Source organism: Quercus robur, chromosome 9, assembly GCF_932294415.1.
Source record: "Quercus robur chromosome 9, dhQueRobu3.1, whole genome shotgun sequence".
Taxonomy (NCBI): Eukaryota; Viridiplantae; Streptophyta; class Magnoliopsida; order Fagales; family Fagaceae; genus Quercus; species Quercus robur.
Window position 1 is genome coordinate 33174845 of NC_065542.1, and position 11368 is coordinate 33186212.

At 31.5% G+C, this 11368-nt stretch overlaps 1 pseudogene; it reads left to right on the forward strand.

The window, feature by feature from the left end:
• The first annotated feature begins 2521 nt into the window (after positions 1–2521).
• LOC126698135 (metal transporter Nramp5-like) lies at positions 2522–9295 on the forward strand (annotated as a pseudogene).
• The last annotated feature ends 2073 nt before the right edge of the window (positions 9296–11368 follow it).

Consider the following 11368-nt stretch of genomic DNA (forward strand, 5'->3'; position numbering starts at 1 on the left):
GGTTGTTTTCCATTAGTAGAAAAAAGTACACAAAGAAATTAAAAAAAATTGTCAGATATACTTGCTAATCAAGGAAATGGATTAGTTAGACCTACTATAATTTTGCATGTTAGAGCACATGGCTAAACCCTATTAAGCACAATGACGTAAATGAAATGATAGTGTCTATTTGAGAACAAGTTATCTAGCTTTTGTGGAAAGTACTATAAATAAATGGTAAAAGTTAGTGGATTTCAGTTAGCTTATCTAATAAAGTCTATGATAATTAAATAAGAGATTTGGGGTTCAATCCTCGCCTATACCAAAAACTAATTTGTCTTTGTCTAATGATAAAGAACATAATTATCAAAAGCGGACGTTGTACGTTGCAATTTTAGGGTTCAATCCTCGCCTATATCAAAAACCAATTTGTCTTTGTCTAATGATATAGAACATAATTATCAGAAGCGGACGTTGTACGTTGCAAACTCTAAAAAAAAGGGTAAAAGTTAAAATAAATAAATAAATAATTTATGTTGGATCTGCAAATTGTATAAAAAAATAAGTAAATGTTAAAAAATAAGTATGTAACTTATGCAGGACCTTCATATAGTAAAAAATATTAAATAACAATGTAGCTTATAAGTACCTCACAATCGGGCACAAATTATAATAACATGGTTGTCTCCTTTTCATGCTAAATATCATAGCCTAAATTCTTGATGTTGATGAAGAATTTTATTCTGATAGTGGACGGTGATTCATCAATAATAAGCATTTCATGAGGTGGATTCTTGCTCCCCTCCCCTTTTTTTCTTGGTTCAATTGGAATCTTAAGCAAGATTATTAATAAAAATTATTATACTTATTCATTTTCATTAATAATCATATCATTTAAAATCAAGATGAGACATAAAACAATTAAAAAATGGGAAAGCTGAAAAAGGGAAGAGTGAAATAGTAGAAAGTGAAGTCAAGCTCACGTGAGAGTGCTTTATTTAAAAGTAAAGATGAAACTTCTGGGAAGCTTCGTACTCTTTGGTAACTTTCCTGTATACTTTTTATTTTAAAAAATACCATATTTGAATATATTTTTTTAGGCTGAAATACTGAAATATATTTTATTCTTTTAACCTTATTAAATTCAAGCATTTTCATCCAATTTTATTAAAAATTTGTGTTTAGTATGCAATTAACTAATAGAAAAAAAATATTCACATAAAAAATCCATAAAATGTTTTTATTAATTTTATAGAATTTTTTCATGAGAGAAAAATATTTTTTAATAACAATTTTTAACGAAATTAGACAAAAAGACTAAGTTAAATAAATTTAAAACTTAGAGGGTTCAATTAAATGAAAGTAAACTAAGAGGATTAAATGAATTTTAGTTAAAATTAAAAGGTGTAATTTGCATTTTAGCCTTATTTTTTATGTAACTAATCTCATCACTCTTTATAAAGAATTATTTAAAAAATCAAATTAGATCAATTAATATAAATCATCTAGCTTATAATAGAAATAAGTAATATATATATATATATATATCCAGTGTGTAATCTCAAAATGGTGCACCGATATTGAAATATTTCGTTCTAGTAGTCAATTTGGAATGGCCTCTTAAACAAAATTCAAAACCTGGGTCCAAATGTAATTGGAATGCAAGGTCAAAGTTAATTGAGAAATTTGGTGCTTGAAACCATTGTCTTAGGGGCCAAAGGGGGCCCGGGCCTTTCCTGGGCCCAAAAAAAAAAAAAAAAAATATATATATATATATATATATAGGCTTATTATATGACCCCATTAGTTTTTAGATCAGGCCCCCTCCCAAAAATCCTGAATTCTAAGCCCAGCCGGCCAGCCCATGACCCATGTAAAGAAAAAAAAAAAACTCAGCAGTAAACTGTAAACCTAACGGAGAAAGTGAAAGACGGAGGAAAAATAAAAAGAAAGGAAACAGAGAGAAGAGAGGCGAGACAGAGAGATAGAGACGCCGCTACAGCAGTACCCACGCCACGCCGATGCCAACGCGAGACGGCGAGAGTCTACCCAGACCCAGTACGGCAGTACCCACGCCGACGCCGCCATCATCACGCGAGACGGCGAGAGTCTCAGCTGTCGCCGCCGCCCACGCGAGCCCCATCTTGCCGCCGGCGCCGGTTGCTTGAGCCTTCATGGGTCTTGATCAAATGGATGATACAGGGTTAGGTATTTCTTTGCCAAAAAGAAAAGAAATGTCAGAGAGAGCTCTTCCAAATATAGAATGCAAAAGAGGAACATATTAGCCAAGGAGTGGAAATTAACATTCAAACATCATCCTTAGAATATCTTTTTGTTTGGGCTATTCTCTTAAATAGTAGACCTCTTCAAGAAGAAAAGAAGTGAAAAGTTTATTTCTCTACCAAGAATTAAAAATAAAATAAAATAAAAGAAGAAGAAAGAAGATAGTAGAAAGTGACATGTCTATATATATATATATATATATATATTTGGCGATGAAGATGGAGACATTTTGGAGTTAGTGTACAGTGACTGCTATGCTGTCCTTAATTCCAAACGTGTTGCTAGATGCTTGGCTCAGGCCACATTGCACTATAAATAAAGGAGCTCCATTTTGAAACATTCACATGCAGTAGGTAATCAAAGTCGAGAGAGAGAGAGAGAGAATAAAAGAGAGATAAAAAGAATGAGAAGCCAAGAACAACAGCAGCAAGTAATTGATGTTGTACCATCATCATCGTCATGGGGTGGAGGGAGCAATCGTATAGCTGCCCTTAATCTAGAGGGAACCCCACCCCCCAAAATCACTGATAGTCTTGATCATAAATAGTTCGATCATCATGATGAGGACTCTAAGGTTTTTCTCATATAATCCTCTTTTCTTTCTTTCTTAGCTATGCATTTTCTATCTTTAAATTGCTTTGTTCTATATGTTTGGATAGATTATCTTGTTAGAATCAACAGTTGATTATATATGATTGATGTTCTAGAAACCTGGATGGAGAAAGTTCTTATCATATGTAGGCCCTGGATTTCTTGTCTCCTTAGCTTATCTTGACCCAGGCAATTGTGAGTCTCTTTTTGTCTCTCCCTCTGTCTCTATATGTTTATGTGCATGTGTGGGTGTTTGACAAAGCAATATCATTTTTACCATGTTGCAGTGGAAACTGATCTGCAGGCTGGAGCAAATCACAGATTTGAGGTAAATCAAATAGAAAAAAAGATGGAATTAGCTATTTCACGAAAAATTATGAAGAGAGAAAGTTGGCCTTTAACAAAAGTGTAGATATATTATAGGTTTACTTTGAAACATTTCCTAAGAGATTACTTTTACTTGTTATAGAAGTTTTAATTATAAAAATGGTCATATTAATGGATGCACTTAAGACAATTGTTAATAAATCATAATAGAAAAGTTTTGATACCACTTTCATGAAAAATATAAAAAACTTTCAACAATATTTATTGTTTTATTATTATCTTAATAAAATGTTTTTAAAAATAGCTCTTAAACCAATGTCTTAGAGTATTGGTTAACTTTATGCTTATAAAAATTCGAAGTTTTGTTGCAATGAAAAGTTAATAAAGAGTATTCATTTTCTTTGAGAGAATAAAGAATACTTTTGACTTTTAAAGTTTGTAGTTATTTTCATTTTAGCCATTTTAGTTTTAAATATTTCACTTTGACATTTCTTATATATTGGATTCAATTTTCGTATGGCCTCTTTAGGGGTTTTTTTTTTTTTTGGTTGAAAATTTTGAGAAGTAAAGGGGCAAGTAAAAAACCGAATCAAACATGCATAAAGGATCAAACTGTAAGTAACCCAAAACTTGAGGACCTAAAATATACTGAATCAAACAAATTTTTTTTTTTTTGGGAGAAACTGAATCAAACATGAATGGCCCAAATAATTAGAAATTGGTTTACGAGAGAAATATTAAGCATGGTTGTCCTATTTGTTACTTTCAGCTACTGTGGGTGATACTTATTGGGTTGATCTTTGCGCTCATAATTCAATCGCTAGCTGCAAATCTTGGTGTAAGCACCGGTAAGATGCAGAGCAAACAAATTCTAGGCCAAAATATAGACGTTACTATAGTTTCGGCCTCATTTTTTTTCTTTTTCTTCTTGTAGATAAAGAAGAAAAGTCAGCAGTACACAAAAGGAAAGAATAACATAGCAACAAATCTGGAAACTTAGATTTGTTGCTCTGTTTTTCTTTCCTTTTATGTACTGCTGACTTTTCTTCTTCTTTAGTAGTAACATTTTTTTTTTTTTTTCAAATGATTCTTCTTGTATTAACTAATCAAGATAAGTATTTGTTGACGTATTGCCACAGGCAAACACCTTTCAGAATTATGTAAGGCTGAGTACCCAAAATATGTGAAGTATTGCCTATGGTTGCTAGCAGAGGTTGCAGTCATAGCTGCTGACATACCCGAAGGTAAAACAATAAAATTGACTTACAAAGACAAATGATATCATTACCATATTATGTTGATGCATGCACTAGTCTCATCATTCTTGAATTATCCTCTCATCCATGTCTCCTTGATCATATTCAAATTAAGGAAGAATAAAAATTTTCAATTTTTTCAATTTGTGGCAGTGATTGGAACAGCCTTTGCGCTAAATATACTGTTCCACATCCCAATTTGGATTGGAGTTCTCATCACTGGTTTAAGTACTCTCTTAGTTCTTGGCCTACAGAAATACGGGGTAATTTATTTTATTACCTATTTAAAATTTTCTGCTCCATTAATTATTTGTTAAGAAATTTAATTTGGTGTTTAATTTTTATGCTCAACTATATATCCACGTACTTTGTGTGATATTTTTATGCCAACTATCAATTATCTACATACGTTTTTGGCTAGCCGTTAATTATTATTTTATTTTTAATTGAGTCTAATATTTTTATGGCTGACTATCAACTACTACGTACGTTTTTTTGGCCCTTTAATTTTTTAAGAAATGTGTATAATATTTTTATTCACAACTGTCCACTTACGGTATTCAGCAAAAAATAAAAAAATAAAAAATCTACTTACTCCACCAACCCAAATAATTAAAAAAAAAAAAAAAAATCTAGGTACGTTGTGTGACATATAGTTAGGTTTTATTACATAGTTTGCAAATAGTACAGTTTGTTTATGCACGGATACAATGGCTAAGGTGGGGGGACTATTGACTGTCTTTAGCTTTTGGAACCCTCTTTTAACAGGAAAATGACCTAGTCCAATGTTTCTGTACATTAGATTTATTGAGATATGGATCTATATCAAACATTTGTTACGTGTATATCACAACTAGTTTATTGCACAAAGGTACTATAGTCTATACCCAATTCTTATCCCTTTAAACATTTAATCATTGATGCATAAAGCCCTTCTAAAATTTTGAATCCCTTCACAGTGATATTGATTTTTAATCCTAAGATAGTACTCCCTCTGTTGCTATCAAGTATCAAGTACTACTAGTCAAAAGAAGTTTCACGTTATTTGACTCGAATTAAGCATATTTATTTACCAAGTTGTGAATTAGTCATTAATAATGTATGCATTTTAACTGCTTCTTTGACTTTAGTTTTTACTCTTTTTTTTTTGCCCCCCACTTTGTGCGGAGGATTGCATCATTGTTTAAGACTTTAATTATTTATTTATTTATTTAAATTTTTTATTGCGTGGATAATGCCCTGTGTCTTTAGAATTTGCTGCTCCATGATTCTTGCTGTCTAATTCAAACAAGTAAATTAGTACACTAATTGATCTGTTGAAAACGATTTCTTATTTTGTAACACGTTAGAATATAAAGCCTACAGATATTATTGATTTTATCACGTATAGCACACAAATTGATGTAGTAATGAATGTGATTGATAAGTTTTAACCACCTTATAAATGAATGCTAGCTTCCTTTTTTTTTTTTTTTTTTTTTTTTTTTTTTTTTTGTAATTAGTGACATAGCAATTTGTAAGTTCTAAGCAGTAAAATTTGCAATATCCTAACATTACTTTATAATTTTGGGCTTAAAAAAAAAGGGATGGATCATTTTTTTATAATGGAATAAAACCATTACAAAATTCGGCCTTAGGTCAAGGCCTTAAGCTGCCATTGAGTGGAATAGAAGTTTTTTTATTTGCAAAGAGTCATGGTCTCAACCGTAGTGCTACTCCTTGGAGTTCAAAAAACTAAATTCATGTTCTTTCCCGTTTTCCACTATAGTTATAAGTCTTGTTAAAACATTTCTGGTTTGCAGGTTAGGAAGCTGGAATTGCTGATAACAATACTAGTCTTCGTAATGGCTGGATGTTTCTTTGGAGAGATGGGCTATGTAAAGCCTCCAGCGGTTGCTGTGCTAAAGGGAATGTTTATACCCAAGCTCAGTGGCCAAGGAGCCACCGGGGATGCCATAGCACTTTTGGGTGCCCTTGTCATGCCGTATGTAATTTACTGCTTAATTAAATATCCTTCATTATTTCATAATTATTTATTTTTTTCTTTTCTAATCGTTCATTTGTGTTATACCATATTGTGCATTCCATTTCTTTTGACCAACAGGCACAATCTCTTTCTCCATTCGGCTCTTGTGCTATCCAGAAAAATACCAAATTCTGTCCTTGGCATTAATGTAAGAATCTGGTGCTTACAAATTGCCCCTTTTAATTTTATTCAAAATTCAATTTAGTATTATAACTTCTGATTTATTCAATTCACTCCTATAACATCCATTTGTTTTCAATGTAGTCCTTTCATTTAGATGGTTGTTAGTTACGTGTCCCAAAACAATGTAATTTTGGTATTTTTTTTTTTAATTTCTAAAACGACATCATTTTTAAGACATCTAACAACACTGTCTGACGGAATTAGATGGAAAGACTACATTGAATCAAAGTATAAATTTTTTTACTAGTATGAATATTTCAGAAGTAACAAGATTGAATTGAATTTTAGAAAAATTAGAAGATGTAATTATCATAATTGTAGATGGTACAGCTAGTTTAATTTATTAAATTGCATAGGAGAGATAAATGCTTTCTTTATTTTCCAAAACAATTGCTTTTTGCTAATGTGTCAAAATGCTTGTGTTTGCCTTGTTGTGTTATATCACAGGATGCATGTCGATATTTCCTAATAGAGAGCGGATTTGCATTGTTTGTTGCATTCCTAATCAATGTTGCAATTGACTCTGTATCGGGCACCGTTTGCTCAGCCAATAATATCTCAAATGAGATTGCAAATCAATGCAATGATCTTAACCTCAACTCAACCTCTTTCCTCCTCAAGGTTCAATTGTATATATATATATATATATATATATGAAATTATTTTTACATTAGAATAATGGTTAAATAATTCAATTCAACCATTTTTTTATTTATTTAAGATTTTGGGACAAATGATAGTCTATCAATTTAAATGCATTTAGAATGTTTATGCACAAGGTCTAACATTATTATTATTATTATTTTATAATTTTATTGATTTATGTGGGTAGAGTGTATTGGGTCGGTCAAGCTCAACCATTTATGCCATTGCATTACTAGCCTCAGGGCAAAGCTCCACCATCACATGCACTTATGCAGGGCAATTCATCATGCAGGTCTTGAAATTAAATATATAACATCCACACACAAACTTATATGTTTATATCATGTGAAGCTACCCTAATTAATTGGGATTAAATTTTAATTAATTTAAGGATGGTGTGGCTTTTATAGGGTTTCTTGGATCTTAAGATGAAAAAATGGATTAGAAACCTGATGACAAGGTGCATTGCCATTACACCTAGTCTTATTGTTTCCATTATTGGAGGATCTAATGGTGCATCCCGACTTATCATCATCGCATCGGTTTGTAACTTGTGAACTATGTCTTCTTTTCTTTTTTTAATATTTTTTTTTAACGTTTATACCTATATTCAAACGTAGGATAAAAATTTAATGGGTTTTTCTTTGCAGATGATACTTTCATTTGAGCTTCCATTTGCTCTAATCCCCCTCCTTAAATTCAGTAGCAGTGCCACAAAGATGGGACCACACAAGAATTCAATATATGTAAGTTGTTTTTGTACTTCTTTTTCTTTTTCTACTTTTGCTTTTAAATGAGGTACAACCATTATAGTGGGCCTTGATTAAGGTGATAGGCTGAATTTATAATGCTCATAAATGCAATTCATATGTATAAGATTTAGATATAGTATTTTTGTTTAGCAAAAAAAAAAAAAAAAAAAAAAATATATATATATATATATATAGTCTTTTTAGATATTTTTATTTTAGTCTCGTCTATTAAATTCAATCATATAACTACATATGCATTCATATGTATAAAATTTAGATATAGTTTTTTTAGATACTTTATCTTAGAGTTGTCAATTAAATTCAATCATATAACTACATTGTTAAGTACAGCATAAATATAATGAATTTCTTTTAACGACAATTAAATTTAATTATATAACTTATTGATCAATGCAGTCACATGATTGAATTTAATTGAAAAACATAATTTGCACATGATTGAATTTAATTGAAAAACATAATTTATAACACCTAGATAACCATTTTTAAGTTTACAGGTATCAAATTAGATGGCCATAGCAAGAAAAGTGTTAAAAAAAAAAAAAAAATCCCACCACATTTTTGTTTCTATCACACACACACAAGAAAGAAAGAGTAAGGCAAACATCCTTTTATTAACTAAGCATCGGACAATTATGCTTGTAGGTTATTGTGATCTCGTGGATCCTAGGCATCGGAATCATTAGCATCAACATCTACTACCTGAGCACAGGCTTTGTGGATTGGCTAATACACAACAATTTACCAAAGGTTGCAAATGTGTTCGTTGGGCTCCTAGTGTTTCCCTTAATGCTTGTCTACATCTTAGCAATCATCTATCTTACCATCCGAAAAGACACTATTGTAACATTTGTTGAGCTTGTAAAGCATGACCACCCAGTAGCCTAAAACAACATGGAACACGGGCTAGGCAATTCTTGTGAGGTGGGCGAGTTGGATTACATTCCTTACAGAGAGGATTTGGCTGATATCCCACTACCAAAGTGAAGGGTTTTTTTTTCTAGATCAAATGCAACACAGCCAAGCCAAGGTATATCGTTAGTGGTAGGGAACTCCAAGTTAAATGTGACTTCAACTTTCTTTGAGTTCATCTAAGGCTTTCATCCTATGGAAATTGTATATAATTTCGAACCATCTATTGTAGTTCCCATTGTTTAATTATAAGTTTATGTTGAACCTTTTGTTGGAAAAATAGTATTGAGTGAATAAGAAATTGATGTTTAATTTGTTCACTTGAAAATGTTATTAAAAAGTGATGAAAATCCTAAGTCCCACATAGAAAAGGAAAGAACTAATATATGAGTTTATATACTCATGGGCAGGACATTGGGTTGGGCTTTGGCATATGTGGACTAGGCCTTCTTGTTCAAATAATAATTTTTATTATTTTATTTTTTGAGCCAGTTTGTGCACAACAGTTTTTATTTTGAACAGTGTGTCTGTTCACTAACGTATAGAAATTCATAGTCCCTCATTCATGAAAACTAGCTTTCTATAAAAAATTTTAAAAAAAATTAAAAAAAAAACTCTCTTAGAGAGATAATAATTTTCTGCATTCATTTGAGTTAAAGAGAGAGAAAGAAACATAGAGTAGTTCGCAGAGCGCGAACCTAGTGTGCTTCTTCTTCATGCTGTAGATCATTTTATCCTAGGAGGCAGAAATCTGTGAGTCTGAAAGCACCACAGATTGTGTGAAGGGTGAAATTTGATTTAAGGAGATTGTGTCAAATACAAGACTTGATCTAAATTATTCATCCTTCACGCATTTGGTTTATGAATTTTTAATTATTTGCAGATTTCTTCTTATATATACAGTATCTATTTATTGTTTTTGTTTATCATATTTATTTGTGTTATTTCTTATATTTAGATCTATATGTTGTTCCTTTTGCTTTATCACAAAAGTAAATTGTTGAAATATATCCAACACTTTTTAGTTTGCTTTTAATGAAATTCGACTTTTCATAATAGTTATTTGGTCTCATCAACAAGTCAATCAACAAAATTAAGAAAGGAAATATTTGGTTTGTTAGTTGGTGAAATCCCAATACTGATCCAAATATTCTGTCTCCCAACCCTCTCCTCAAGTTGGAGCATGAATATCAAACTTGTAATCGAGGTGACAAAATTGATCTTTGCCAGGAGGCTTTGTGCAGAAGCCAGCAATACAGGAAGTTCATATTAATCTAGCTTCAATCTTTTCATAAATAAGGTGGCAATCCAGTTCAATATGTTCGGTTTCCTAGCGGATGATGATGAGATTAACAAGAATATGCAGTACTACTTTGTTGTCACAATAAAGTCTCATATGGCCATTATGGTTGATGCCAAGGTCCCTGAGAAGCTATTGAAGCAAAATGAGTTCACGTGTGGAGGTCGACGGAACCACATAAAGGCTGAGGGGGGTTGTGATGCCCTCAATTTTTTTTTTTAAACATTAAATAATAGGTATATATTTAAGATATATATTTTTTTAAACATTAAATAATAGGTATATATTTAAGATTTTAGAAAATAAGTCCAAGAAAAATTATATTTCCCCACCCCCTTATATTTTCCCCTTCACCCCCCTACTTTCCCTCAAGAAGAATGAAAACTAACCACTCTCAAACTAAATTAACCCAAAAACAATAAAATGGCTATATGCATGGCCTACTCTTTCGGCCCATTGCCCCTACTGAAACAATTTTTTTAGTACAAATACAAATCTACTTCTACAAATCTGAAATTCGTAACAGTTATACTCAGAGTCAAGACAAAGAGGCTCCCAAAAAAAAAAAAAAAAAACCTCAAAGAGGGAGAGAAATCTAACAATTACCCTTCCAAACCTACAACATGTCACTTAAGAAAGAGAAAATTTGAGGAAGAACAACCACTAGCCACTATTCCCACTGCTCTGCCGTTGCTCACACTCACTAATATAAATATATAATCACTCTCCCTCCATCTCTCTCTCTTCTATGGATAAATGGACATGGATCCATTACTGTTGTGCGTTGAATTATTTACCCCAAGTGTGTGGTTTGTAGGAGCCTATATAAGCTAATAGTAAAACTGTGGAATGTCAACCACAAGTTACTAACAACAATAAATGTTTTTATTAAATTGGAATATAAATATTATTGTATTAAAAATAGTATCTTGTCTGCCACTATATATTGTCAATTTAACATATTAAGCAAAGTAGACAAATTGACAAATTTGAAATTTTCAAACTCGACTATATATATATATATATTTAATACTACTTTTTAATTTAGTATTGTTTTAATCTTGACTGTAGATGTAATTTTAATGGGATTTGG